Source organism: Odocoileus virginianus, chromosome 5 (genome assembly GCF_023699985.2).
Source record: "Odocoileus virginianus isolate 20LAN1187 ecotype Illinois chromosome 5, Ovbor_1.2, whole genome shotgun sequence".
NCBI lineage: Eukaryota > Metazoa > Chordata > Mammalia > Artiodactyla > Cervidae > Odocoileus > Odocoileus virginianus.
Genome location: NC_069678.1, coordinates 34,397,436 through 34,425,241, shown reverse-complemented (window position 1 = coordinate 34,425,241; position 27,806 = coordinate 34,397,436). Strand labels below are relative to the sequence as shown.

Sequence of the window (27,806 nt, the reverse complement as noted above, 5' to 3'; positions counted from 1 at the left end):
CCAGTATCCTGGGTATTTGAAAATCCCATTCAGATACTACTCAGGGGCTTCTGAAGAGATACCTGCATTCTTATGTTCCCCGTAGAAGTTTTCAAACACACAGACACACAGACACACACACACAGACACACACACTGGAATATTATTCAGCCATGAGAAAGAAGGAAATTCTGCTACTTGCAACAAAATGGATGAAACTTGAGGGCATTAGGTAAAATTAGCAAGACAGACAAAGACAAATACTACACATATCAATTATATGCTAACTCTAGATAAAAAGGAAAAAGAAAAATCAAACTGAGAGAAACAGAGTAGAAAAGTGGTTGCCAGGGGCTGGGAGGAGGTTGGTGGAAGAAATTCAGAGAAGGTGGTGAAAGGGTGCAAACCTAGTGATAAAATGAATAAAGTCTGAGGAAGTAATGTATAAGTGATGACTACAGTTGATGACACTGTATTATATAACTGAAATTTACTAAGAAAGTAAGACTTAAAAAAAAGAAAGACTTAAAAAAAAGAAAGTAAGACTTAAACATCATTACAATAGTAAAAGAAAGGTAAATATGTGAGGTGATAAATGTATTAATTAACTCTGCAGTAAGGGAGGGATCCTTTAACAATGTATACAAATATAAAATAATCACATTGTACATTTTAAATATCTTGCAGTTTTATCTGTCAAATTACATTTCAATAAAGCTGGGGTGGGGGGGAAGGATTACTCAGGAGCTCTCAAGTCAAATGGCAGGTGGAAGAACTGCTTTTTACTCCTCCTTGGTTGTTTGGAAGCGATTTGGAGGTACTCAAGATTTGAGACCTATCCCTATATCTTGTCGAGAGAACAGGATTTAGACTACAAAGTTCTTCAAATAGAGAACACCAAGTGCACTAAAAATAATAACACTTTACATTAAGGAAAAATAAATCTATTTTCAGTAGGATTTCACCAAATATTTCTGATGTTACCATGAACAGCTAACTTGAGAATTCTGGTGAATGCATTTTAAATAAAACTTCATGTAACATTAGGGAAGGAAAAGAAACTAGGATCTTTCATATATGTATACATAGTTCTACAAATTTAGAATTATAGATATGTGAGACTCTCTCTTTTTCTCAAAGACCAAAGAAAAAATAAAGATAAAAGAAAAATTAAAAAAAAAGAAGTTTCTAGGGATTGCTTTTTCAGTCCTCTTCAAATAGCCTATTCACATAACTCGTATCAGATTTAGCTTCTTTGTTGATTTAATTTCCCTTCCTCAGTGGTAGACTTAGAAAACTACACTCTTTAAAAAAAAAAAAAACTTTACATAATAATATTTTTTTAAAAAGTAGCATTTTTTTCTTCAGCCTTTCTTTTGTGGCTAAACTAAGTTCAATTTATTCTACAAGCTAAATACTGCCAGTTCTTTACACCCTTCCTGATTGTGCTTTCTGCCACTTGAATAGTCTTGATTCTTTTAAATTTGGTTCTTCCAGGACTATTTTGATGAAATATTTGATCAATATTTTTTAGAGACTCCTACAAAACATTATAAAGCTACTACTTTCATTTTTAGACTTTGTCACTATAAAATATATATGTTCACCATGGAAAATTGAGGAAATACAGAAAAGAAAAAGCAGAAAACCAAAATCTCCCAGAATGTCTGCTCTAAGAAATGCCAGTTAATATATGGGTGTCATCATAGATGTCTCTTTCTGTCCACACATACATGTTTTTTGAACAAAACTGGAATTACATTTAGATATAATTTAGCTTCCTGGTTTTTAACCTAATAAGAACATTTCCTAGGTACAGTACACATTCTTTTTAAATATTGTATTTATTTTAAAAAGGAGTCACTTTCACTCTGCTGAACTTGTTTATAACAAGATATATTTTTGAAATCCTGCTTGGTAGAACAGTTATATAAGAAGAGGAGTATCTCAGCATTTGCTTTAAACACACCAAAATAACTAATGGCCAGAGTGTTTGTAACTGAGAATACTTAACCAGTTAGAGTAAACTGTTTGAACTGCAAAGGAAATAAACTCCAAAGTGACATGTCCATCACTGATTGAGATATCTGAATCTTTTACCCAAAGAAATCTCAAGGATGCATGGACCTAGACTCTTGAGTGAGACATTTTAGCATCATATGACTGTGGCAATTAGGTAGACCCTTGTATGTAGTGACTCAGTGTCAGCAACTATAAAAGAGCAAATATATTTTCATCTATATTCTACAAGGACTTTCTTAGAATTATATCTGTCAAACATTCACAGATTAAAAATTAGTTCTTTTTAGTCATAAGAACTATTTTTTTTTACACCATAGCATATTACCAGGAAACAGCTATTCATTGCCTCATAGATTTATTTTCTGACATGAGCAAAATTATAAACCAAAAAGCATTCTGAAAATAAAATTTATCACCCAACTTTGTAGAGCCTTTTCATATATGTTATCTAACAAATTTCTGTTCTACCAGAATTTGGCCAAAAAGACTGTTATTCTTTTTTCTTTTGTTAAATTATTTATGTGCTGGGTTTTCACTGCTACATGGGCTTCTGTCTAGTTCCTACGAGTGGGGGCTGCTCTCGAGTTGCCACGGGCAGGCTTCTCATTTCAGTGGCTTCTCTTATTGCAGAGCACAGGCTCTAGGCTCATGCGCTTCAGTAGTTGTGGCACATGAGATCAGCAGTTGCAGCTCCCAGGCTCTAGAGCATAACCTCAATAATTCTGTTACAAGGGCTTAGGTGACCTACAACATGTAGGATTTTCTTACATAGGATCAAACCTGTGTCTTCTGCTTTGGCAGGTAGATTCTTTACCACTGAGCCACCAGGGAAGTTCAAGTTATTCTTAGTAAGTGTGTATAGGCTGCCTTTTTGTGTCATCAAGAAGAGGTATCCCCCAGCCAACAATGACTGACTCCTTTAGTGTATACAGTATTCCCAGTTGCAGACCTGTCCTACATGGTAATCTTTATTCCTGATTTGCTTTTCTGGTCATCAAACCCTAATAACTATAACCATGAATCAAATATCTGATAAATGGTCATTTCAGGATAACCCCAGAGCTGAACTTCTGACTCTCTGATTGTGGAACAATATTCTCTGACTTTAAGGCCTTGGATATTAATAATTCAAGTAATTTTTTAAGGCAGAAGGACAAGAAGTGCTTGTCATGCATGTTTCCTTCTGCCCGCCAATGCAGGAGACACAAGAGACTCGGATTTGATCCCTGGATGGGGAAGATCCCTGGAGGAGGAAACGGCAACCCACTCCAGTATTCTTGCTGGGACATCCGAAGGATAGAGGAGCCTGGAGGGCTAGAGTCCATGGGGTCACAGAGAGTGGAACACAACTGAGCGCACATGCTATGTCTACATAAACTGAGCGCACATGCTATGTCTACATCCTTAAAGTACATACATACACAGTGCTTGACTTTCTGCTTTACACAAACGTAGTAGAAGAATTTTTGATTCTGGGCAACCAACCAGAACTTAATTAACTAGTAGATGAAGTAAACTATATGTTCCAGATATAACAGGGAACAAGTGCACTCAATTAATGGAAGGTAAAGTCACAGCCCCCCAAATGAAAAGAACTAAGAGTTATCAGGTCATTTTACATGAAAAGTCCATTTTGACATTTCTGTTGTATTAACAATCTGTTCCGACTTTGGTGGCCTTGGAAGAATAAACAGCAATATTCATAATCTCTACTATCTGTTTTGTTAATTTTTTTGAAGACCACTGGATTGGTAGTAACCTAAAACTTTTCACTACTTAAAGTGTTCTCATTTCTGTAACAAATGGATTAAAATCAACAGAGAAAGTTCCAAAGGGTGACAAAATTATTGGGTTTTCTTGAGATTGTTAATGCTTACTTCTTTATGTGGAAGTTCTTTGAGTCATGGTGAAATATCACCTGTTTGGAGTCGCATGCTGTGGTGTATGTCTTTGGTAGATCAGAAAGACAGCACTCAGCTCCATCACTGCAATTTGATGCAGCAGAGAGGACTGACAACTGAAGTAGCCTTAGACAAGTTATCACTTTTCTCTTACAAATTACATTCTTATTCATTTTACAGATATGCCAAAATAGCATTTGTTCTCTCAGCAAATTTAACAAATAAAATGATATACCTTTCAATGCAGTGGCTAAGATTCAGTCATGTTGAGGGAAGGGTGATGTATAGAGAGATGTGAGCAGGGTACAGGGTGTTGGGGGGGCAAGTGTGCACCGTTAATAGGAGAAGATGTCAAAAAAAAATGAAGCATAATAATAGTGCAATTTATCCTTGCTAAACGTACTGCAGTGTGCTATAATTAAATATGAAAACCTAAATTTATCTCTATGTTCGGCTGTCATTAATTTAACAGGGAGTGCACATGTTCTAATCTAATGGCTGATTTTTTTTTCTCCATGTGAAGCATATTAAAATGTATATTAGCCTCAAGGTGCATAAACACAAAATAATAGACCAAAGGTTTTGGCCTGTGGAGAAAAAAATCCATGCTCAAAGGCCGTCAAGTAGCTGTGATGCAGGGGAGACACTCACTTAGCCTCATTAAGCCAAAGCTCTCTTTTGCTTGTCTTTTGTTCTGCATGACAGCAGCCTCTTTGTTGTATAATAATTCATTCCAAGTTCGTTCCAAGCTACCGAAACTGGTGAACTGTGGCCATTTTAATGAGAAGTATTGGTGGTATGCATAATCTGGAAGCCACGTGGGCCAGACAATCACAGAGCACTGCAGCCAGCAAAATGAGATATTGTCGAAATCACAAATTTGTCAAGTTGTTTTTGGACAGGGTATTATAATAAGCACTAAAATATGCATCCTATTACTCTGCATCTGCCAGTCAAAGATCACAGTAATGAATGCGTGCTGCAGGGTAAAACCAGGCCGCTTTCCTAAGTAAAACAAACCACAGAGTACAGAAAAGAATTATGTGGTAGTGTTTTTTTTGTTGTTGTTTTTTCTTGGCATTGCTCAAAATTTTTTTTTAATCCTTTTCCACCCGGAGTCAGGTTCTCCTGGCATGGTGTCCACTGCTAGCGGTGAATACACAGAGCCTCCTGATGCCAGGGAGTATATGTGAATACATTGCTTTTTAATAGGTGTGCTTACCAATGGAGAATGCAAAACCTCAAATTCAAGGCTTAAATTGAGTCTAATGAAGAATTCCTTGGAGACAAAAGAAAAAAAAATGAAGGCTAAGAAAATCTCTCCCAATGATATGAAGCTTTATGTTTTATCCTTCCCTACTTCAAATGACTTAACCTTTGGGACTTGGTTTTTGTTTGCTTGTTTTCCTGGGTTTTTTTGTTTTGTTTTTTTTTTGTCTGTTGGTGTCTTCCTTTTTATAGGGCTTCCCTGGTAGCTCTTTTCCCTGTGTCTTGCTTTCTTGCTTTTCTGTCTGTCTGTTGGTTGGTTTGGTTTTTAGACTAACCTGAAGCATCCATACTAGCCAGTTTAAGAAAACAAACACAAGGTATAAGGTAAATATTTTCACTTGTCAATAAAAATGGTCCTCAAGGAGAGTGACCATATAATTTCTCATCTAAACCAGAACTCTTCTGAGAATGAAAGAGAGAGGGGTATTAACAATCGAAGGCATAAAAGATAGGTTTGTCACATGCAAACTGGCTTACATGATCATCCTAACCATAAGTTCTTAGACTGGTAAATGTGAAAGAAACTCAACCATGATCAAAGGCAGTATAAAACATTCTCGTATTTTAGACAGTCTGTATTAAACATGTAGGGGTTTTATCTGTGCCTTCAACCAATGGATACTCCATAAGTTCTGGCTAGAAGTGCAAAGATTGGAAGACAGTGGTAGACTAGAACAAAAAATCCATTGTTACACTACTTTCTAATCACTCATTGAAACAAATCTTTTTGAACCTTTGTTTAATGACCAGACACACTATGAGAGACAACAATTTCTAAAATGTATGGTCCTTGTGATGTTTATAAACAGGCCTGAGGGTGGAAAGGTGGTTAAAGGCAGGCAACACGATGACTCAAACAAATAGGTACACACATAGTAAATGTTAATGTAGGTATAAACCAGATAGTCCCTTAGTTCAGAGGAGAGAACTATCCTAGCTGGTGAGAAAAAGTGAACAAAGCTTCCTAAAGTAGGTAATGACATCAAGTTGAGTAGAATTTCATTAGGCAAGGACAATCGAGTCTGGGGAATTAATTGCACATCATAAGCCAAGATGTTGTGATTGTGATAAGAAGGGGCAGGAAATGTTTCGGGAACTCTTGACTCAGAGATGATGTGCAGAGACTAACAAAAGTAAGGCTGGTATAATAAGCTGCACCAAGATCACAAAAAGCCTTGAATGCCAAATGAAAGAATCCCTTATGTCTATTGATCATGCAGTATCATTGAGACTCCGAACAGGAAAATGAGTTTTGGAAACAGTAAGTTGGCAGTGATATGTAAGAGGACTGGAGTGGGAGAAGCTGAGAGGAGAAAATCTCTCAGTTGCAGAGCAAGAGAGTGGTCCTAAAAACCTACACTAGAATATTGATATTTGAGTTGAATAAATGGGGCTGATCCAAGTGCTTCCATTCTTTTTGAAATATTCCTACTGTGAGACTTATAACCTTTCCTAAGTTGCATTGTAACTTCTCAATGTCTTCTCTGTCCTTAGCATACCAGCTTCTCTTGCTTCCATGTCCATCTCTTACTGGAGAGTAGGTCTTGAGCTCTACTTTGAGAATGCTTAAGACCAAGAGGGTGAGTCTATTTACGTGATTTGGTAAAGCTGAAGCTAGTGGCATTTTCTTTTGCCTTAATATTTAAAAGTGTGAGCACTCTGGGGACATAACTACTTTATTTTATAGGTGCAGCTTTGAAAAGGAAGATAAATGCAAGGCAAACCAGAGCTCCGAGTTTGTTTCAGGTGGAAGTCAGCAGCTCTACCTACAGCTGAATCATGGAAGCCTGAAAGTGTAACAAATGTCCTGGGATGTAATGTCTAGAGTCTTAAAGCTGTGATGCATGACAAGTTAAGCTCTTCAGGGCCAGAGGTCTCTGTCTCTGGGGCACTAATACATCCCTCCATTGCCCAAATGTCTTCTGTTTGGTGTGCATCTGTGTAGGGGTGTGTGTGTGTATGTGTGTGTGTGTATTTTCCTTTGGGACATTTGCTTTGAAGTCTGGTCATCAAACCGGCTGTTCCCTGGGGAGAGTACCATCCTATAGAAAAAACATCTACATCAGCCGGCAGTTTGTGTAACTTGCTAAACTGAAGACAGATAACACTGCATGGCAACTGGAATGCTTTCATTTATCTCTTAATTTCATTAGATTTTTCATCTAATGGTCAAATTTCCAGTTTTCTTTTTTCAACTCTGATGATGAATACTCAGAATTATTTTACTCACAGCTCTATTTCATTCTGTAGGGAATAAGAAGCATTCTGAATTTTTTTCTTTAAAGACCTCAATAATATTTATCTCCTAAATGGAATCTTCAAATACACTAGGGCTATCTTACGGCTTGCTACACACTGGGACATGTCTACTATGTCTACTAGAGATTCCTGGAAATAGCTGGTTTTAATTAAAATGAAATGTCACAATAATATCATTCCATATTCTGATGTCATAACAAAAATCATTTGACAAAACTTCTAATGATTGTTCTACATAAATGGAATCCCCTACAGTGCATTGCTTGTATTTCCCTTATATTCTTCTGGTATATTCTTCCTTGCATTATAGCTATTTAAGTCTTACCTTTCAACTAAATTATAAGTTCTCAATAGATAACATCTGTTTCATTCTAAGTTCACAGCACAGAGCTATTCATGTGCTTTGGGCTCAATAGTTATTAGTGGAATAGAAAGGTAAATCTAAATGTTTCATCCTCCTCAGGGTTCATTGCTATTACAGAAACATAATATGTTGATGTGCTAACACAGGATGACAATAAATAGCAGTCTTTTGAAACCTTTCCCTTCTCCAGGGTATCTTCCCGACCCAGATCTCTCACATTGCAGGTTTGGGAAGATCCCCTGTAGAAGGGAAAGGCTACCCATTCCACTACTCTGGCCTGAAGAATTCCATGGACTGTATAATCCATGGGTCGTAAAGAGGTGGACACAAATGAGTGACTTTCACTTTGAAAACTAGCATTTATTAAGTGGATAGGGTATGTGTTATCTTAAGATAACATTGAACAAATAAAATGCTCCACGTGGACCAAACTGAAAGCTCATATTGGTGGCAATGATATTGGATTCTAACTGTATTTCACTTGCAAAAGAAAGATTACCTTGCTCCATCCCCAGTGCCATCATCCTAGTCTATGGCAACAATTGTCTTGCAACTAAATTTCTGTAACAGCTAGTCCCACCTGCCTCTTGCAAAATAAAAAGGCAAGCTCAGTGTTACAAACTTAAAAGTATTAAGTATATATTAAGTACTAAAAACTTAAAGATGGAGTTAGCAGGGTAGTAAAGGAAGAGCAGAACTCCTTTGAAGAAGGGAGAGCTGTGAGACTGCATAGGTCACACATCCATGAGGTTGGGCCTAATAATAGTTTCCTAATGATTTCTCTGATTTGATTTTGCATGTTTTCTGTTTTCCCATAATGGAACAATGATTTATTTCAAAGGAAATTTAAATAATATCATCGTTTCTGGGCTAAACCATTTGACAGTTTCCTTTTGCACATTTAATATAATCCAAAGTCTTTATCATCACCAATAAAGCTCTACACAATGTGGCCACTGCCAGCCTCTCTAATCCTATGCAGTGTGACCTTTACCCTTTTTCTCTAACTTTGGCCATACAAGTCTTCTTTCAGTCTATTAAACTAAATCACAAATGCTTTTCTCTCCCAGGGAATGCTGTTCTCTGAGTTTTTCTCATCCTTCAGATCTCCTTTCAAATATCACTCCCTCAGAGAACTATTTCCTGATCCCCAAGCCGAAGTAGCAACGCATTCTGCACATTCTCCTAAACACATCTTTCTCTCCTTCATTATAGTATCACAAACTTTAACTTTTAAAAAAATTAAAATTGTTTCTCTCCATTATCTGACTATAACCTCCAAGAGGGTCAGAACCCAGTTGATCTTATTCACCACAGTATAACAACATTTGGCACAAAGCCTAGCTTACAACAGGAACTTAATAAGCATTTACTGAATGAATAAATGAGTAAATGAATGAATGCAAGTTTCATTCAAATGCTCAGTGACACTTTTCTCATTATTATCATTCTTTTCACAAAGTTAAGATGTAATTCGCTTGGGCACCCAGAAATATAACAAGTTCACTTTGGCATTTGGAGGGAGGCGGGTACTTACTAGGCTCTTCTGTACTCAGGAAGAAGCTATTTTCTCAGGACAATGAGTCTTTATCAATATTTATTTCTGTTATACAAAATAAGACCCAAAACTAAGTATGTTCCCACGTCATCTGCTTTCATGACTCCTGGATGGTCTGAGATATAATGTCTCTTTCTAGGGCTTTCTCTTTCTCACTTTCTATTCTATTTCAAAACAATGGGCTGTTATTTTTCATAAGCCATCTTGTTTTTCTTTGGCTTCAAATAGAATTAGGACCATTTTTAAGAAACTACACACAAATAGAGTATACTGCCTCTTCCTGGAACTCTAGTACACTATTATGACAAATGTTTTTCATAGCAATATTCACTGCATTATGTTCAACTGTTTTTGTTGTTGGCCTGTAAATATTAGAAGTATAATTACTAGCTTTGACAAAGTAATAAAGTCAATAGAATAAAACTATGCTAGGATTATGGCATCTTGTTATAAGATAAGCAGCAAAATCAGTACACACATGGAAAATTAATATTGATATCAAATCCAGCTCTCTTATGCTCAAAATAAAAAATCATTGCATTCTTAAAATATTCTTCTATGAAATTTATTCCATTTATAATGTGAATGCTAAGAAAACATTAAAATACTTTACATATATATATGGCACCTATTAGGAACTTTTTATTATATATATTTATATATATTATGAGTATATATAAAATATACTAAATACATAAACATATATATAAATAAATATATAAAATTTCTTTTGATTCTCTATCATAGTTCTATGAAATCAGCAGGGGAAGATTTAACTATTTCCATTCTCTAGATGAGAAAATTGAGGCTCAGAAATACTGTCTATGACCATGCAGCCAGCCAATAGTAAAGTCAGAATTCAGATCTTCAGAGTCCTATTCTTTCTATTTTACCATTCTATGTTTAACAAACACAGCAAACATAAAATACATTTTAAGTTTAAAATATTCTGATGAACATATTCTACTATTCCATGGAAGAACTTAATAGCAAAAAGGTAATTCATAAAGTCTTATAATAATTTATGAAGATTTACAACAGTACATGATCTGAATTTATCTAGTATTATTTACTAAGCCCTCATCAACCTTTCTCCATCAAAAAAGAAGTGTATTAAATTAACATTACAGTTATTTAAGAAGTAACTTTTTCTAGCCTGATTTCATATTATGAATAAAGCATTCATTATCCTGATTTCTTGGTTTCCCATCAAAATGCATTTAAACTGGTACTTCCAGGAAATCTCTTGTGGTAACTTTGTAAAGTACTTACATCATAGGAAACATTTTCAATACTTTCAATAGAAAAATACACTATGCAATTTTGGCCGAAGTTTCCAGGGATATGAAGGATTTATTTCTTGGACTAAACCATCTCTAAATGAGATTTAAGAATTTAGAAACTGGGAGTGAATATATGGCTGGATTACATTAAATTCAGATGAATGAGATTTGCAAGGTCAATGTCAGTATTAAATTTCGGTGTAAAATGCAAAGGTAGGAAGTTTGATGTTTCCACTTTGTTATGTGATGTCTGTGCATGCTAAGTCGCTTCAGTCGTGTCTGACTCTGCAACCCCACGGACTGTAGCCTGCCGGGCTTCCCTGTCCCTGGGATTCTCCAGGCAAGAATACTGGAGTGGGTTGCCATTTCCTCCTCCAGGGGGATCTTGCTGACTCAGGGATCGAATCAGCATCTCTCTAAGCCTTCTGCATTGGCTGGCGGGATTTTTACCACTAGTGCCACTTGGGAAGCTGTTAGGTGACAGCTAACTCACAAATATGTATACGTATATATGGGCACATACATATGCAGATGCCCATATTTATATCTATTAAATGATGGTGGGATATCACATATACATATATATATATATATATACTCATTTAATATTTATGTTATATATAATATATGCTATTATATATGTAGATAGGCATCCATATAATAGATATTGAAATATACAATAGAAAATAGATATTAACATACAATATTTGTACATATTAATATATGTAATTATCTGTATGATATTAACATTATCAAGTTGTTTTATCAAGTTGTTCCTCTCTCAGGTATAGCATGACTAAGAAATGGATACTTTTTTAAGCTTATGTTTGATAATTTTTGTTGTATTTTCCCACTGATAAAGTAGAATTTTAAATATAACTTGTTTTATTTTTATCTGTCCTCAATTTGAGTGCTTCCTAGTTCATTAAATTTAGAAATCCCTTCTCATTGCCCCTCTGCCATGTACTTAATGATCTGTAAAACACTTAAAAACACAAGAGGAAATCGATTTTTTAAAGAAACCCTACAGAGAAGCCTTCTGAAATGTGAGAAAAATCTTTTGTAATCAGCAATTTATTTATTTGTGTTTTAACTATTGACGTTCATATAACAGAGATACTATTTCGCAGGGCAAACCTGTAATATGCTCTGCAGCTTAATCTGATGATAGCTGATAAGGGCCTGTTTAAAAATTGTGTTTTTTTTGCATTACTTTGTAACATAACTAATTTAGAGCCTAATGAGCAGAATTACAATCCAGAGGAATAGGATTTAGGTTCAGCTGGGGGAAAACAGGACAACAGCTACCCTACCTCTACACTCCCTTCCTACCACTATCATGTTTGTGGACTATTTGTTTACATGGTGTGATAGGTGAATTGAAGCCTGGCTGCAGGCTGCAGAACATAGTGAAGACAGTGTTAAGAGCATGTGTCTAGGCAACCTGCACAGTAGTTACCATTGTCCTAGGTAAGTTAAATGCGTTTTTACCTGTGTCATCATGAGAGTGAAACAGGCTAGAGCTGTATTAGAACGAACTTTTCTCAAGCAGGGAAGTTAGCCTCAACTAGTTATCTTCTGTTTGGGAGAATGCTTACTTGCCTGAATAGCTAAGCACATAGACTTGGGCTGGGTACTATTAAGTACATGGGATATAACATTTGGGACATAGTTTTCTGTTTGATTTCATTACTATACTTCAAATTTCATGCTTCCTAGAATCAAAGACTTTTCACATTTCATATTTCCATACGCTGTCAGATGTCTGACCTTGGGATCATCATTTAAACTATTCATAGTTCTTTTCATCTATCAAACTTTATAACCTGTTGTTCTCTGGATGCTGTATGAAGCATGAACCTTTCTGCTTTTGTGGCCAGATATTCTCTTTGAATTTTCACCGCAGTCATTAAAAAACAACCATTATCTGCTCTTCCATAATTTGTCTCTGGGTAGGAGGCCCCAAATTGCATTAGTTGTTTTTATTATCCTAATACACTGAAAGTTGATTTTACTATAATTTGTTCTTCACTTTCATCCCAGCTCTAGGTCTCCTGATAATACTGTTTTCTAAATTGTGTCTATTAAATGTCTTACTGTGTCTATTAAATGTCTTATTTGGCATTATTATTTCACAGATTCATATCTTACATTTAACCAGGTTTCATTTCATTTCTTCTTCCTTATTTGTAATGTCTTCAGATTCTTTTGTGCAAGTTAGATTTTTCTGAAAATTGAGAAGTTTTCAGAAAACTACAAGTTTTATAACCATCTACAAGTTTCCTTACTGTTTTTTGGTCTCATTTTCTAATGAGATCTCTAAATAAGACCTAGAAAGTGCTTCTTACTTTGAGATTGTACTTTATTGTATTATCTATACCAGCACTCCTTAACTTTTAATGTACAGTCAAACGCCTGGGATTCTTGTTAAACTACAGGCTGTGATTCAGTAGATCTGAGGTTGGACCTGAGATTCTGCATTTCAGACAACCTGCAGGTGATGTGATGCTGCTGGTTCCGATACTAGGCTTTGAGTAGCATTCATCTAGACAATTTTAATTCATGAAAATTACATAAATAACCTAACAAATTTCAAATAAAAGTTGAATGAAAATGCTCATGTTTTTTACACTTTGATTTTAATTTGAAATGGTGGTTATTTGAGATGAAATTCTTTGACTGGATTAGAGAAAAGTTCTCACTTCAAAATGACCTACAAGGGTGATGAGAATTTGGTTTTCCCTTCTTCAGAATCTAGGGTTCTGTTTTGGGGTAAGAAAATGCCTACTTTGTTCTTTCAAGCTCTTCTTGATGGTAAGCTATATTACCTAATGTTTACTCATGTTCAAACACATGTCACCTTTCTGCCCATTCATTCAATTTTAGAGATCCCTTTTCAATGTATTACCACCCTCTTGTCTTCTGCTTATTGGTGAGAATTATCTGCTTATGTGAGATTTTATTCCTCAAATAAGATAGGTTTCATTACTGACCCCTGAAGAACACAAATGCCTATCTATCCCTATTATTAAGGCAGTACTTGATAGAGGACATCAAAGTTCCTCTCATTTCCACGCTGACTGAATGAAAAAGCAATGATTACAATGAGCCAGCCAGAGCATATGAGACAGAAAAAGGAGCCTTGAACTTTCTCAAGACTCAGGAAATATGTATTCCATGGCACAGAATGGAGTATCACTTCTGAAATATTTTACTTTCTGTGAAAACTGCCCACACATCTTGATGGATATATTTTCAAGTTGTACAAGCATTCCCATACCTGTAATATGTGTATAAGCTCTCCTTTATTTTTGACATTTTTATTCACCCTTAATGGTACATGGAGCTAAAAGTGATATATTTTCTAGACATGGCTTGATTTCAGGTGATGTATATCTGTAGCCAGAGAATAAGATTCTTTACAATGAGCAGTGTTGAATAGGTGCTTCCATAATAATCAGGCATCATGTATTTGGACTTGACTGCTCCGGGTAACCATATATATTCTTATTGAAGTGCTGGGTGCTTACAAATGTTTTACTTCATTCTGCAGTTAACAAAAATGACCCTGAAAAGTACACTGATAGCAAGCAGTATTGCACCAATTATACCCTTCACTGCATTTGATTGTAGGGTTTTCTCATTATTAGCTTAAAAGTGAGCAATACCAAGTCCAATTCCCCAGTTCCTTTTGTGCTTCTACAAATCATGTCAAGTTGTTCACAACCACTGAATTCATTGCTCTGATTCAGAGATAGCCATGCATTGGATGAGAATTTAAAAACAACAATAGCAGAAAACATTTTCAAACTGTACAAATTCACAATTTCAGAGAGTTTTATATATAGGTAAATGTTCTTTTATGAGGATTCTTCATGTTCCTCAATTACTAGGGATGATTTTTGGAGAGTCTACTTCTACAAATGGCAAAGTACCTTGTGTTGGAGTTCTTCAGCAGGTAACCACAAGTGCACGCACACACACAAAGTCATCCAAAGGCAGTGAAGAATGATTAAAACAAAATGGAAAATGAAGGGAAGTGGGCATTTGGAAGAAGGGGATGATGACATCATTCTTTCAGCTTGAGGATGGATTCAGGTGGTATTAACCAGGGAGGTTAAAATTCAGAGAGAAATCCACAGTACTAATTGGGTGAGAAGCAGAACTGAGTGCCCTCAAAGCCCCTAGAAACTGGGTGAATTTCTAGGAAAGGGGAAAGTTACAGAGCAGAGGATTCTGCATACATACTTGACCCAAATCTCTGACTGACTTCTGAGACATGCACACACTTTGCAGACTTCAAGCAGCTCAACTAAAGCTAAAATAACTGAGAAACATAATTTGATTTCCACTAAGTGGACAGAAGAACAGGGAAGCCTGGTGTGCTGCAGTCCATGGGGTCGCAAAGAGTCTGACATGACTTAGTGATCCAACGACAAAAAAGTGGAGATAAGACAGAGTCCAGATTTGCATTTAAATAAGTTAACCGTCTGCTAAAACAAATAAAACTCAGCACTCTTAGGTAGCAAACAATAGAGTCTAGAGTCTATACAACACATCATTCATACAATGCAGAAACAATAAAAAAAATTGCGGACACATGACAAAGCATGAAATTGTGTCAGTTCTCAATAGAAAGGGCAGTCAATACAGATCAATCTTGAGACAAGCCAGGTATCAGAATTAGAGGTCAAGGTAAAGGCAGCTATTATAACCATATGTATAGAAACTAACACAGAAAACTAACCAATCTTAAACACATGGACCACAGTCTTCTCTAACTCAATGAAACTATGGGCCATGCCATGAGGGCTACCCAAGACAGATGGGTCATGGTGGAGAGTTCTGATAAAACGTGGCCCACTGGAGAAGAGAATGGCAAACCACTTTAGTATTCCTGCCTTGAGAACCCAATAAATAGTATGAAAAGGCAAAAAGATAGGACACTAAACAATGAACACTCCAGGTCAGTAGGTGTCCAATATGCTACTGGAGATCACTGGAGAAATAACTCCAGAAAGAATGAAGAGAGAGAGCCAAAGCAAAAACAACACCCAGTTGTGGATGTGACTGGTGATAAGTAAAGTTTGATGTTGTAAATATAAATAAAGTTTGATGCTGTAAAGAGTACTATTGCATAGGAACTTGGAATGGTAGGTCCATGAATCAAGGCAAATTGGAAGTGGTCAAACAGGAGATGGCAAGAGTGAAGATCAATATTCTAGGAATCAGTGAACTACAATGGACTGGAATGGGAGAATTTAACTCAGATGACCATTATATCTACTACTATGGCCAAGAATCCCTTAGAAGAAATGGTGTAGCCATCATAGTCTACAAAAGAGTCTGAAATGCAGTACCTGGATGCAATCTCGAAAATGACAGAATGATCTCTGTTCGATCCCAAGGCAAACCATTCAATATCACAGTAATCCAAGTCTATGCCCTGACCAGTAATGCTGAAGAAGCTGAAGTTGAATGACTCTATGAGGAACTACAAGAACTTCTAGTACTAACATTCAAAAAAGATGTCCTTTTCAGTATAGGAGACTGGAATGCAAAAGTAGGAAGTCAAGAAATACCTGGAGTAACAGGCAAATTTGGCCTTGGAGTACAGAATGAAGCAGGGCAAAGGCTTAACAGAGTTTTGCCAAGAAAATGCACTGGTCATAGCAAACACCCTCTTCCAACAACACAAGAGAAGACTCTACACATGGACATCACCAGATGGTCAATACCGAAATCAGACTGATTATATTCTTTGCAGCCAAAGATGGAGAAACTCTATATAGTCAGCAAAAACAAGAATGGGAGCTAACCGTGGCTCAGATAATGAACTCCTTACTGCTAAGTTCAGACATAAATCGAAGAAAGTAGGGAAAACCACTAGACCATTCAGGTATGACCTAAAGCATATCCCTTATGATTATACAGTGAAAGTGACAAATAGATTCAAAGGATTAGATCTGATAGACAGAGTACCTGAAGAACTATGAAAGGAGGTTTGTGATATTGTACAAGAGGTAGTGATCAAGACAATCCCCAAGAAAAAGAAATGCAAAAAAGGCAAAATGGTTTTCTGAGGAGGTCTTACAAATAGCTGTGAAAAGAAGAGAAGCAAAAAGCAAAGGGGAAAAGGAAAGATATACCCATCTGAAGGCAGAATTACAAAGAATAGCAAGGAGAAATAAGAAAGCCTTCCTCAGTGATCAACTCAAAGAAATAGAGGAAAACAATAGAATGGGAAAGACTAGAGATCTCTTCAAGAAAATTAGAGATACCAAGGGAACATTTCATGCAAAGATGGACACAATAAAGGACAGAAATGATATGGACCTAACAGAAGCAGACGATATTAAGAACAGGTGGCAAGAATATACAGAAGAACTGTACAGAAAAGATCTTCATGACCCAGATAATCACGATGGTGTGATCACTCACCTAGAATCAGACATCCTGGAAAGTGAAGTGAAGTGGGCCTTAGGAAGCATCACTATGAACAAAGCTGGTGGAGGGAGGTGATGGAATTTCAGTTGAGCTATTTCAAATCATAAAAGATGATGCTGTGAAAATACTTCACTCAATCCACAAGAGCAAATTTGGAAAACTCAGCAGTGGCCACAGGACTGGAAAAGGTCAGTTTTCATTCCAATCCCAAAGAAAGGCAATGCCAAAGAATGCTCAGGTACCACACAATTGCACTCATCTCACACACTAGCAAAGTAATACTCAAAATTCTTCAAGTCATGCTTCAACAGGGCATGAAACATGAACTTCCAGATGTTTCAGCTGGATTTAGAAAAGGCAGAAGAAACAGAGGTCAAATTGTCAACATCCGCTGGATCATCAAAAAAGCAAGAGAGTTCCTGAAACACATATACATTTGCTTTATTAACTAGACTCTGTGGATCACAATAAACTGGAAAATTTTGAAAGAGATGGGAATACCAGCCCACCTGATTTGCCGCCTGAGAAATCTGTATGCAGGTCAAGAAGCAACAGTGAGAACTGGACATGGAACAACAGACTGGTTCCAGATCAGGAAAGGAGTACATAAAGGATGCATATTGTCACCTGGCTTATTTAACTTATATGCAGAGTACATCATGAGAAATGCTGGACTGGATGAAGCACAAGCTGGAAGCAAGACTGCCGGGAGAAATATCAATAACCTCAGATATGCAGATGACACCACTCTTATGGCAGAAAGTGAAGAAGAACTAAAGAGCCTCTTGATGAAAGTGAAAGAGGAGAGTGAAAAAGTTGGCTTAAAACTCAGCATTCAGAAAATTAAGATCATGGCATCCGGTCCCATCACTTCATGGCAAATAGATGGGGAAACAGTGGAAACAGTGAGAGACTTTATTTGGGGTCCAGAATCACTACAGATGATGACCGCAGCCATGATATTGAAAGACACTTGCTCTTTTGAAGAAGAGTTAGGACCAACCTAGACAGCATATTAAAAAGCAGAGACATTACTTTTCCAACAAAGGTCCATCTAGTCAAGGCTATGGTTTTTCCAGTGGTCATGTATGGATTTGAGAGTTGGACTCTAAAGAAAGCTGAGGGCCAAAGAATCAATGCTTTTGAACTGTGGTGTTGTAGAAGACTCTAGAGAGTCCCTTGGACAGCAAGGAGATCCAACCAGTTCATCCTAAAGGAAATCAGTCATGAATTTTCATTGGAAAGACTGATGCTGAAGCTGAAACTCCAATACTTTGGCCACCTGATATGAAGAACCGACTCATTGGAAAAGATCCCAATGCTGGGAAAGATTGAAGGCGGGAGGAGAAGGGGATGACAGAGGATGAGATGGTTGGATGGCATCAGCAACCCAATGGACATCATTTTGAGTAAGCTCTGAGAGTTGGTGATGGACAGGGAGGCCTGGCATACTGCATTCCATGGGGTCTCAAAAAGTCGTAAACAACTGAGCTGAGCTGACTGAACTGATCATAACAACGCTCATGATATTTTTAAAAATAATGATAATGAATGATTAGAAACCTTACAGGAAAAAAAAAGCTATAAAAATGAGCCAAGATGAAAGTTTAAAATTGGAAAATACAGTATCTAAGATAAAACATTTTCACTATGTTGGCTCAACAGCATAATGGAGATGGTATAAGAAAAACTATTCAGTATTGAAGGGAGATCATTAGAATTTATCCATCTGAAAACAAGAAAAAATAAACAACTGAAAAAATAAAGAACTTTAAGGATCTGTGGAATAATATCAATGTCTAATAAACATAATTGGAGTCCTAGGAAAAAGGAAACACAAAATAGGACACAAAAACTACTTGAAGAAATAATAACTAATATCACTCAAATTTAGTAAGATGCATACATTTACAGGCTTTTCAGGCAGTACAGTGGTAAGAATCAGCCTGCCAAAACAGAAAATGCAAGATACTCAGGTTTGATCCCTGGGTCAGGAAGATTCCCTGGAGTAGGAAATAGCAACCCACTCCTGTATCCTTGTTTGGTGAATCTCATGGACAGAGGAGCCTGGCAGGCTACAGTTGATAGGGTCACAAATGAGTTAGACATGACTGAGCACACATGTACATGCCTATCAGTTCAGTTCAGTTACAGTTCTGTCTGATTCTTTGTGACTGCATGTACTGCAGCACTCCAGGCTTCCCTGTCCGTCATGAACTCCCAGAGCTTGCTCAAACTCATGTCCATTGCATCAGTGATGCCATCCAACTGTCTCATCCCCCGTCATCCCCTTCTCCTCCTGCCTTCAATCTTTCCCAGCAATTGGGTCTTTTCATATGAGTCAGTTCTTTGCATCAGGTGGCCAAAATATTGGAGCTTCAGTTTCAGCATCAGTCTGTCCAATGAATGTTCAGGACTGATTGCCCTCAGGACCAACTGACTTGATCTTGCAGTCCAAAGGACTCTCAAGAGTCTTCTCCAAAACACAGTTCAAAAGCATCAATTCTTCAGTGCTCAGTTTTCTTTATGTTCCAATTCTCACATCCATACATGACTACTGGAAAACTATAGATTTGGCTAGACAGACTTTTGTCAGCAAAGTAATGTCTCTGCTTTTCAATACACGGTCTAGGTTGGACACATCTTTTATTCCAAGGAGCAAGCGTCTTTTAATTTTATGACTACAGTCACAATCTGCAGTGATTTTGGAGCCCAAGAAAATTAAATCTCTCACTCTTTCCATTGTTTATCTATTTGCCATGGAGTGATGGGAAAGGATGCCACAATATTAGTTTTTTCAATGTTGAGTTTTAAGCCAGCTCTTCACTCTCCTCTTTCACTTTCATCAAGAGGCTCTTTAGTTCTTCACTTTCTGCCATAAGGGTGTTGTCATTTGCATATCTGAGGTTATTGCTGTTTCTCCCAGCAATCTTGATTCCAGTCTGTGCTTCATCCAGTCCAGCATTTCTCATGATGTACTCTGCATATAAGCTAAATAAGCAGGGTGACAATATACAGCCTTGATGCACTCCTTTCCCAATTTGGAACCAGTCCGTTGTTTCATGTCTGGTTCTAACTTCTGTTTCTTGACCTGCATACAGATTTCTCAGGAGGCAGGTCAGGTGGTCTAGTATTCCCATCCCTTTCAGAATTTTCCATAGTTTGCTGTGATCCACACAGTAAAAGGCTTTGGTGTAGTCAATAAAGCAAAAGTAGATGTGTTTCTGGAACTCTCTTGCTTTTTCGATGATCCAGTGTATGTTGGCAATTTGATCTCTGGTTCCTCTGCTTTTTCTAAATCCAGCCTGAACATCTGGAAGTTCATAGTTCATGCACTGTTGATGTGTGGTTTGAAGAATTTTGAGCATTACTTTGCTAGCGTGTGAGATGAGTGCAATTGCGTGGTAGTTTGAGCATTCTTTGGCATTGCCTTTCTTTGGAACTGGAATGAAAACTGACCTTTTCCAGTGGCCACTGCTGAGTTTTCTAAATTTGCTGGCATATTGAATGCAGCACTTTCACAGCATCATCTTTTAGGATTTGAAATGGCTCAAATGGAATTCCATCACTTCCACTAGGTTTGATTGTACTGATGCTTCCTAAGGTCCACTTGACTTCAAACTCCAGGATGTCTGGCTCTAGGTGAGTGATCACACCATTGTGGTTATCTGGGTCATGAAGATCTTCTTTTTATAGTTCTGTGTATTCTTGCCACCTCTTCTTGATATCTTCTGCTTCTTTTAGGTCCATACTGTTTCTATCCTTTATGGCGTCTATCTTTGCATGAAATGTTCCCTTGGTATCTCTAACTTTCTTGAAGAGATTTCTAGTCTTTCCCATTCTATTGTTTTCCTCTTTTTTTTTTTTTGCATAGTTCATTTAGAAAGGCTTCCTTATCTCTCCTTGCTATTCTTCAGAACTCTGCATTCAAATGTGAATATCTTTCCTTTTCTTCTTTGCCTTTCACTTCTCTTCTTTTCATAGCTATTGGTGAGGCCTCCTCTAACAACTATTTTGCCTTTTTTCCATTTCTTTCTCTTGAGTATGGTCTTGATCAGTACCTTTTGTACAATGTCATGAACCTCTGTTCATAGTTTTTATGGCACTCTTGTCTATCAGATTTAATCCTTCAAATCTATTTCTCACTTCTACTATATAATTGTAAGGGATTTGATATAGGTCATACCTGAACGATCTAGTTGTTTTCCCTACTTTCTTTCATTTAAGTCTGAGCTTGACAACAAGGAGTTCATGATCTGAGCCACAGTAGCTCCCAGTCTTGTTTTTGCTGACTGTATAGAGCTTCTCCATCTTTGGTTGTAAAGAATATAATCAATCTGATTTCAGTATTTCTGGTGATGTCCATGTGTAGAGTCTTTTCTTTTGTTGTTGGAAGAGGGTGTTTGCTATGACCAGTGTGTTCTCTTGGAAAAATTCTGTTAGGCTTTGCTCTGCTTAATTGTGTACCTCAAGGGCAAACTTTCCTGTTACTCCAGGTATCTCTTTCCCTTATTGTCATAAAGTCTGAACATCTGAATTAAAGGGGGAACACAACAGCTTTACACATCGAATCAGTCAGAGTTTGAAGTGTACCATCCAAATTATTTACTTTGTCTATGATAAAACACTACCATGTGGTATCTGAATAAAAGCCTTGCTTTAATTACTTCTTTTTTTTTTTTCAAAGCCCAGTTCTTAACAAATTCTGAAAACATAAATTTGGACCTGGTCACTGTTTGTTCTCCAGTTAATTCTTCAAATAGCTTCAGGATAGCTTTAGTTAACTTGGCAAAATGCCCTCAAAAGTGAATTAGCATGTTTAACAACCAGGCCAATCCCTCCCTCATCCCCACCCCAAGCAAAGTCTGTTTCATTTCAAGCAGGCATTTTAGCATATAGTGGTCTAAATTTCATCCTGTGTTCCCATCTTGAATTGGCTGATTTGGAGGCAGGCAGACTTCCTGTATCTCATGCAATTTAGAAACAACAGCAGATTAGTGATTAAATTGGCTGAACAACTTCTGGCTTGTATCAATTAATTTCTCCAAGGATTTTTCCTTAAATAAAGCATCTTTTCTACACAGCTGCAGGGAGTGTCTCACACAGCCCAATATATAATACAGCACTATCTTTGAATACTTTCATTTTTAATGTTACAAGTTCTATCACAGAAAGAGCCCGGAAACTCTGTGGGGGCAATCCATCTTTATTCAACATTAATACAAGTATAAGAAACAACAGTATCAATGTTCCAATAAATTGAGACTCTCAATAAACAGCTCTCACTTTCTGAAGGCATCTGCAATCATGAGGGATCTGAGAGTATTTCTAAGCCAATCAAGAAAGAGTTATGTATTTGGTATCTATAGAGATATCCTCCTTCTTAATTTCAAATTCAGCATGAAACCTAAACCATGCATTGCTGTTGTTGTTTAGTCGATAAGTCTTGTTCTACCCTTTTGGGACCCTGTGGACTATAGCCTGCCAAGCTCCTCTGTCCATGGAACTTCCCAGGAAAGAATACTGGAGTGGGTTACCATTTTCTTTTCAGGGAATCTTCCTGACCCAGGGATCAAACCTGCATCTCCTCCTTGGCAGGTGGATTCTTCACCACTGAGTCACCAGGAAAGCCCAAACCATGTGTAGTTAAAGTGATTTTCCAAGAGGAAAAAAAAACAACCAACCTCCCAAGACCACACACTGTGAACAGTAGTAGAAGAATGTATGACCCTCCTTTGGAATCATGGTTGAGAGGGCAAGGCTGTGACCTTCACTGGCTTCTGGTCCCTAGAGTTTGATTCTTGAAAAAAAAAATGTAGAAGGTAAAAAAAAAAAAGCTGTCTAGTAAAACAGAGTCTTTATTCAGATGGGGGAAAAAAACTTACTTTCCTCTTGGGGTTTTCTTCAAATGCTTGGTGCTTTACCTGTACTGTTCCCTCAGCCTTTGGCAGCTGATCAACTCAGCTATCTACTTCCAAACTTCTCTATTCTCCCAATTCCCAGATACTTGGAATTACTTGCCAGGAATTATACTTTGTGTTGAGAGTTCTCCAAATATAATCAAGAGTCCATAAATTTGCCAAATGGGTCAGATCATGTGCTTTAAAGTTAAAAAACAAACAATTTAATGCAGAAACAGGAAAATTACCTATGTACCCTATTATCTGAGCATTTTGAAAATTTTCCTTATATTTTATTTTCAGTACCTTTTATTACCACTAGTGTTTTCAACAACTTTAGAGGGCATACTAACAGTAAATTAGAAAATAGGAGTGCTTCTGCTAGCAAAAGTTTATATTTATTAAAAAGTGGAAGAAGGGATTTATATATTAAGTTTTTCTAGTGATTTTTTTTCTTTTCAGAGGATATTCATGAAAATTTATATTTATCAAAAGTTTTAGTGCTGATCAAAAGTTAATATTATTCTTGCCATAGGAAAAACATGGTAAATACTTCTGTGGAATATCTACCTCATATTTATACACTCCCTGGATTTATTTAGTATTAGATTTAAAAATTAAAACCCATATCAATCCATTTCCTGTAAGTTGCCACTTCTTGACACCGTACAATTCTTGGACATAATTACTCTGAGTCTCTAGAGTAAGATCAGTAAGCAACTAATGAAAGATTCCTGGTAGAAGGAGATAGAATGAGACAACGACTACATAACTGAGATCAAATTATATCCACAGGGAATATGGTGCTCTCTATATTCCATAAAAGTCTACAGGAAAAGCTCACTAATTTGGATGAATTGTGTGAAGAGTTCTTTTGAATTGGCGAGAAGTCTGAATTACAGATTATTGAGAAAGAAATATACGTCCACTGGAAAAAATTGCTAACAAATGCTCATTTAAAACAACACATTCATTGTTGGTTTATAGCATACTTGAAAGCTGTTAATTATCTTAAGTAGGTTAAACAGTTTCTGGAAATGTGTTTATACTGATAATTTATTTAGCAAGGCAGTCTTTTTTATATCAAATAGCATAAAGGTATATTACAGCTACTAATGACTAAAAACATCCTGCATTTTAGTTATATCTAAACTTTACAACTGTGGTGTTGGAGAAGACTCTTGAGAATCCCTTGGACAGAATGGATATCCAACCAGTCCATCCTAAAGGAAATCATCCCTGAATATTCATTGGAAGCACTGATGCTGAAGCTGAAACTCCAGTACTTTAGCCACCTGGTGCAAAGAGCTGACTTATTTGAAAAGATCCTGATGCTGGGAAAGACTGAAGGCTGGAGGAGAAGGGGACAACAGGATGAGATGGTTGGATGGCATCACTGACTCAATGGACGTGAGTTTGAGTAAGCTCCGGGAGTTGGTGATGGACAGGGTAGCCTGGCATGCTGCAGTCCACGGGGTCACAAACAGTTGGACACAACTGAGCGACTGAACTGAATTGAACTGAAACTTTACAAGTTTGTAGTTTTCCATTACTAGTCTCTGAAAAAATATGAGGCCTTTCTTTCAGAGGTCCACTACTCTTATTTAATATTCATAAATACATAACTCTAATTAAATATGATCATATCCTGAGTTTTGTTTTCAAATTTGGATGACAGATTTCTATAATGCATGAGAAGCCTAAACTTTTTCTTTCAAAAGTCACAGATTCTAATCGTAACTCTGAAGAACTCTAAGAATATGAAAACTTTTTATAAGTGTGGTATTCTCCAGATAGCAAGTTAAGCTTTTCACAGGGAAATAAGAATATTATGAGGCTTAACTAATATCTATCTTGTTCTGTGATAGTCATCCCCTATAGGGTTCAACAGGATATCACAGTCAAGTGGCAAATCCATTCTGGGAATCAAAGTGTATTTTGCCAGCAGCCATTCTTTTTGAGAGGGATGTGGAATGGTTTGGGATATGTGTTCTGATTTCCTGTTAACTGGGTTCAAATCCCAGCTCAGCTATTTACTAGCCTTGGGTGTCTTCCCATCTGTGAGGCAGGGATACCAGCAAGACCTATTTATTTCATAGGCTATTCTGAGGCTTAAATGAAGCAATCAGTCCAGCACATGGTACTTCACAGGAGCCAGGAGAATGTTAACAATAGTTATCTGTTTGCTAGAGATATATCAAAAAGAAGTTGGGTTCTTTTGGTATAAATTGTTGTTAATGAGTTTTCATTTCTCCCTACGTCTAGGGCTTCCCTGGTGGCTCAGAAAGTAAAAAATCTGCCTGCAATGCCAGAGACCTGAGTTTGATCCCTGGGTTGGGAAGATACCCTAGAGAAGAAAATGGCAACCCACTCAGTAATTTTGCCTGGAGAAATCCATGGAGAGAGGACCCTGGCAGGCTACAGTCCTTGGGGTCACAAAGATCCCAACACAACTGAGCAACTAATACAACAAAAACTACCTCTACCCATGAGCATTGTTTTAGACAATTCTGCTTCCAAAAGAATAGTCTTTCTTTCACTATATATATATAAAACCAATGAGTTCAAGTATTTTCCAGAAGGCCAAATTCAACTTTAATATTCAGAAATTTAAAAAATTCACATTTTTCCCCTTTTGGTAAAATCGATGTATCTTCAAAGTTTTTTGTGTGTGATTTCTTCCCCTGTGTGTGATGATTTCTCAGAGATGACCAGTACTGTGTTTGATCAGATTTTCAAGCTCATTCAGTTCCTTGGATGCAATTTGTCTGGGGCTGGAAACTTTCATTTAAAGTAGTTCAGTACTACCTGACTACACTTGTTCATATTGAAACAGGGCTTCAATTTGGACTTAGTGATTTTTGTTCTGTTCTTTCCAGATTGAGATGATCCTTCTTGGTGGAGAAGATGGAAACCAAATAGGAGTTGAGTAGTTCTGTCAATTTTGTGTCACCAGTGAACATCTAATCTTACATTTACTTTCCTAAGAAATGATCTTATCAGTAGTGTTTTCATCTGGTAGCTCTTAACATATATATATATATATATATATATATATATATATATATATAACTGATGAGATGGATACCATCCGCATTATTCTTTTCTTTCCAAATCAAAATAGCTCCATATCATCGTCCTTCTTACAATTTGTCTTAGATGAAACATGTTTCTTTCTAAGGAAAAATATTTGGAGGAAATACTCTTAGTATGAATATATGTTTACAAATACTTGTGGTGATAACCAGACCTTCTTTTTTTTTGGATGAATTGGGTTAAGTTTTGAAACACTGTCACGCTTCGCTCTTTAGATGAACCCTATTCTCAGCTTGTTGGCTTCCCTGGTGGCTAAGAGGTTAAAGCATCTGCCTATAATGTGAGACATCTGGGTTCGACCCCTGGTTTGGGAAGATCCCCTGGAGAAGGAAATGGCATCCCACTCCAGTATTCTTGCCTGGAGAATCCCATGGATGGAGGAGCCTGGGGGGCTACAGTCCACGGGGTCACAAAGAGTCTCAGCTTGTAGCAGTTCATCACTACTGAATCAAGTTACATTGTTCTAATCTGCATTCTGTACACATTTAGAATAATAAATAAAAAGTTAAAAAATACTCTTTGATGCTGCCCAGCAGTATAACTCTTGTATGCACAGCCACACCCTGCCTGGGATTATTAATTGACTTTATATACTCACTACACTGGAATCTTCTCAAAGACACACTTAGAGCTTGCCACTCCACCCCTAAATCCTGCTGCTGCTTCATCTCATCCCACCCAGCTCTGGCATGTTATACCTTGTAACACCAAATAAAAGTAAAAAATGAATGCAAAATTTTAATTATTTTCCTGGAATTTTTCTAAGGTTAAAGAGTATAAGGCCAGGTTTCTCTAGGACTTCCAGAAAGAACCTTACAGAAGTAAATACAGGAAGTATACAAGCATTGCAAAACTAGAGCATAGTACCTACATACAGATCTAGGGAATTTTCAAGTACCACTTGTAGGCTTAATTTTGGTTTGCTGCAGCCCACAATGCTTGAATAAGGACTACAGGAATGGAAGCTTCGTCTGGAATATAATGAAAATGTTTCAGTATTCTTGGCAAGTGTATGGAGGGGTTTGCATACCATTAAGTATAAACCAGTACTGCCTGGGTCCCTGGGCAGTGGCAGGCATTAGAAGCCCATAGGAGACTGTATACTCTAGGAGAGTCTAAAGTCCATTCGAATATACAGTTACTGCCTAGATGGCTGATTTTATATGGAATTGAGATGACTTAAGAGGGAAAGACGGCAATGTTCACAGTTTGGCTGGGCATCCAGCCAGACATGCACACAAATCGAGACAGGCACGGCAGCTGCCGGTGAAGAGGCCTGATGCTGGGAGAACAAAGCAGTCTGCTGGAGCCTATGCAGACTCCGGGGCCTGGCTCCTCCCCGCTGTCTGAAGGCTCTCTCTTCTCCATTACAACTCTGGCTCCCTTTATCTTCAACATGATTGAAGACAAAAATGAGCAGACAAGATTCCTGAAGGCAGTTGGTGGAGAAAATATATGCCTATGAATGCATAAATTCATAACCCAAACTGGATTTGTGGTAGAGGAGCTAAAAGTCAAGAAATCCAAAATAAAGAGACAGAATTGAAGAGAGAGATGAGTTCACAACCTCTGCCAGGAAACACAGTACACGGAGAATGAGCCCAGTAAGGAGACGACAACGAGGCTCATACTCTTAGTGCTAGTGGCTAAGGGCCTAGGGAAGCATGTGATGTGGCTGCAAAAGTAATGGTTTATCCTGAGTCAACTGAATACAGGTGAGCAAGCAGG

At 37.2% G+C, this 27,806-nt stretch overlaps 1 protein-coding gene and 1 long non-coding RNA gene across 4 annotated transcripts in view; one reads left to right on the top strand and one right to left on the bottom strand.

Annotated features, from left to right (window-relative positions):
- Positions 1-6,752, top strand: part of LOC110122014 (uncharacterized) — a 77,407-nt gene extending 70,655 nt beyond the window's left edge. For both annotated transcript variants that reach the window (XR_002309097.2, XR_011487788.1), the window contains one exon: positions 6,666-6,752. This is a non-coding gene — a long non-coding RNA (uncharacterized lncRNA). The remainder of the gene's footprint in view (positions 1-6,665) is intronic.
- Positions 1-27,806, bottom strand: part of DPYD (dihydropyrimidine dehydrogenase) — a 904,243-nt gene that overhangs the window by 74,136 nt on the left and 802,301 nt on the right. The window lies entirely within an intron of this gene.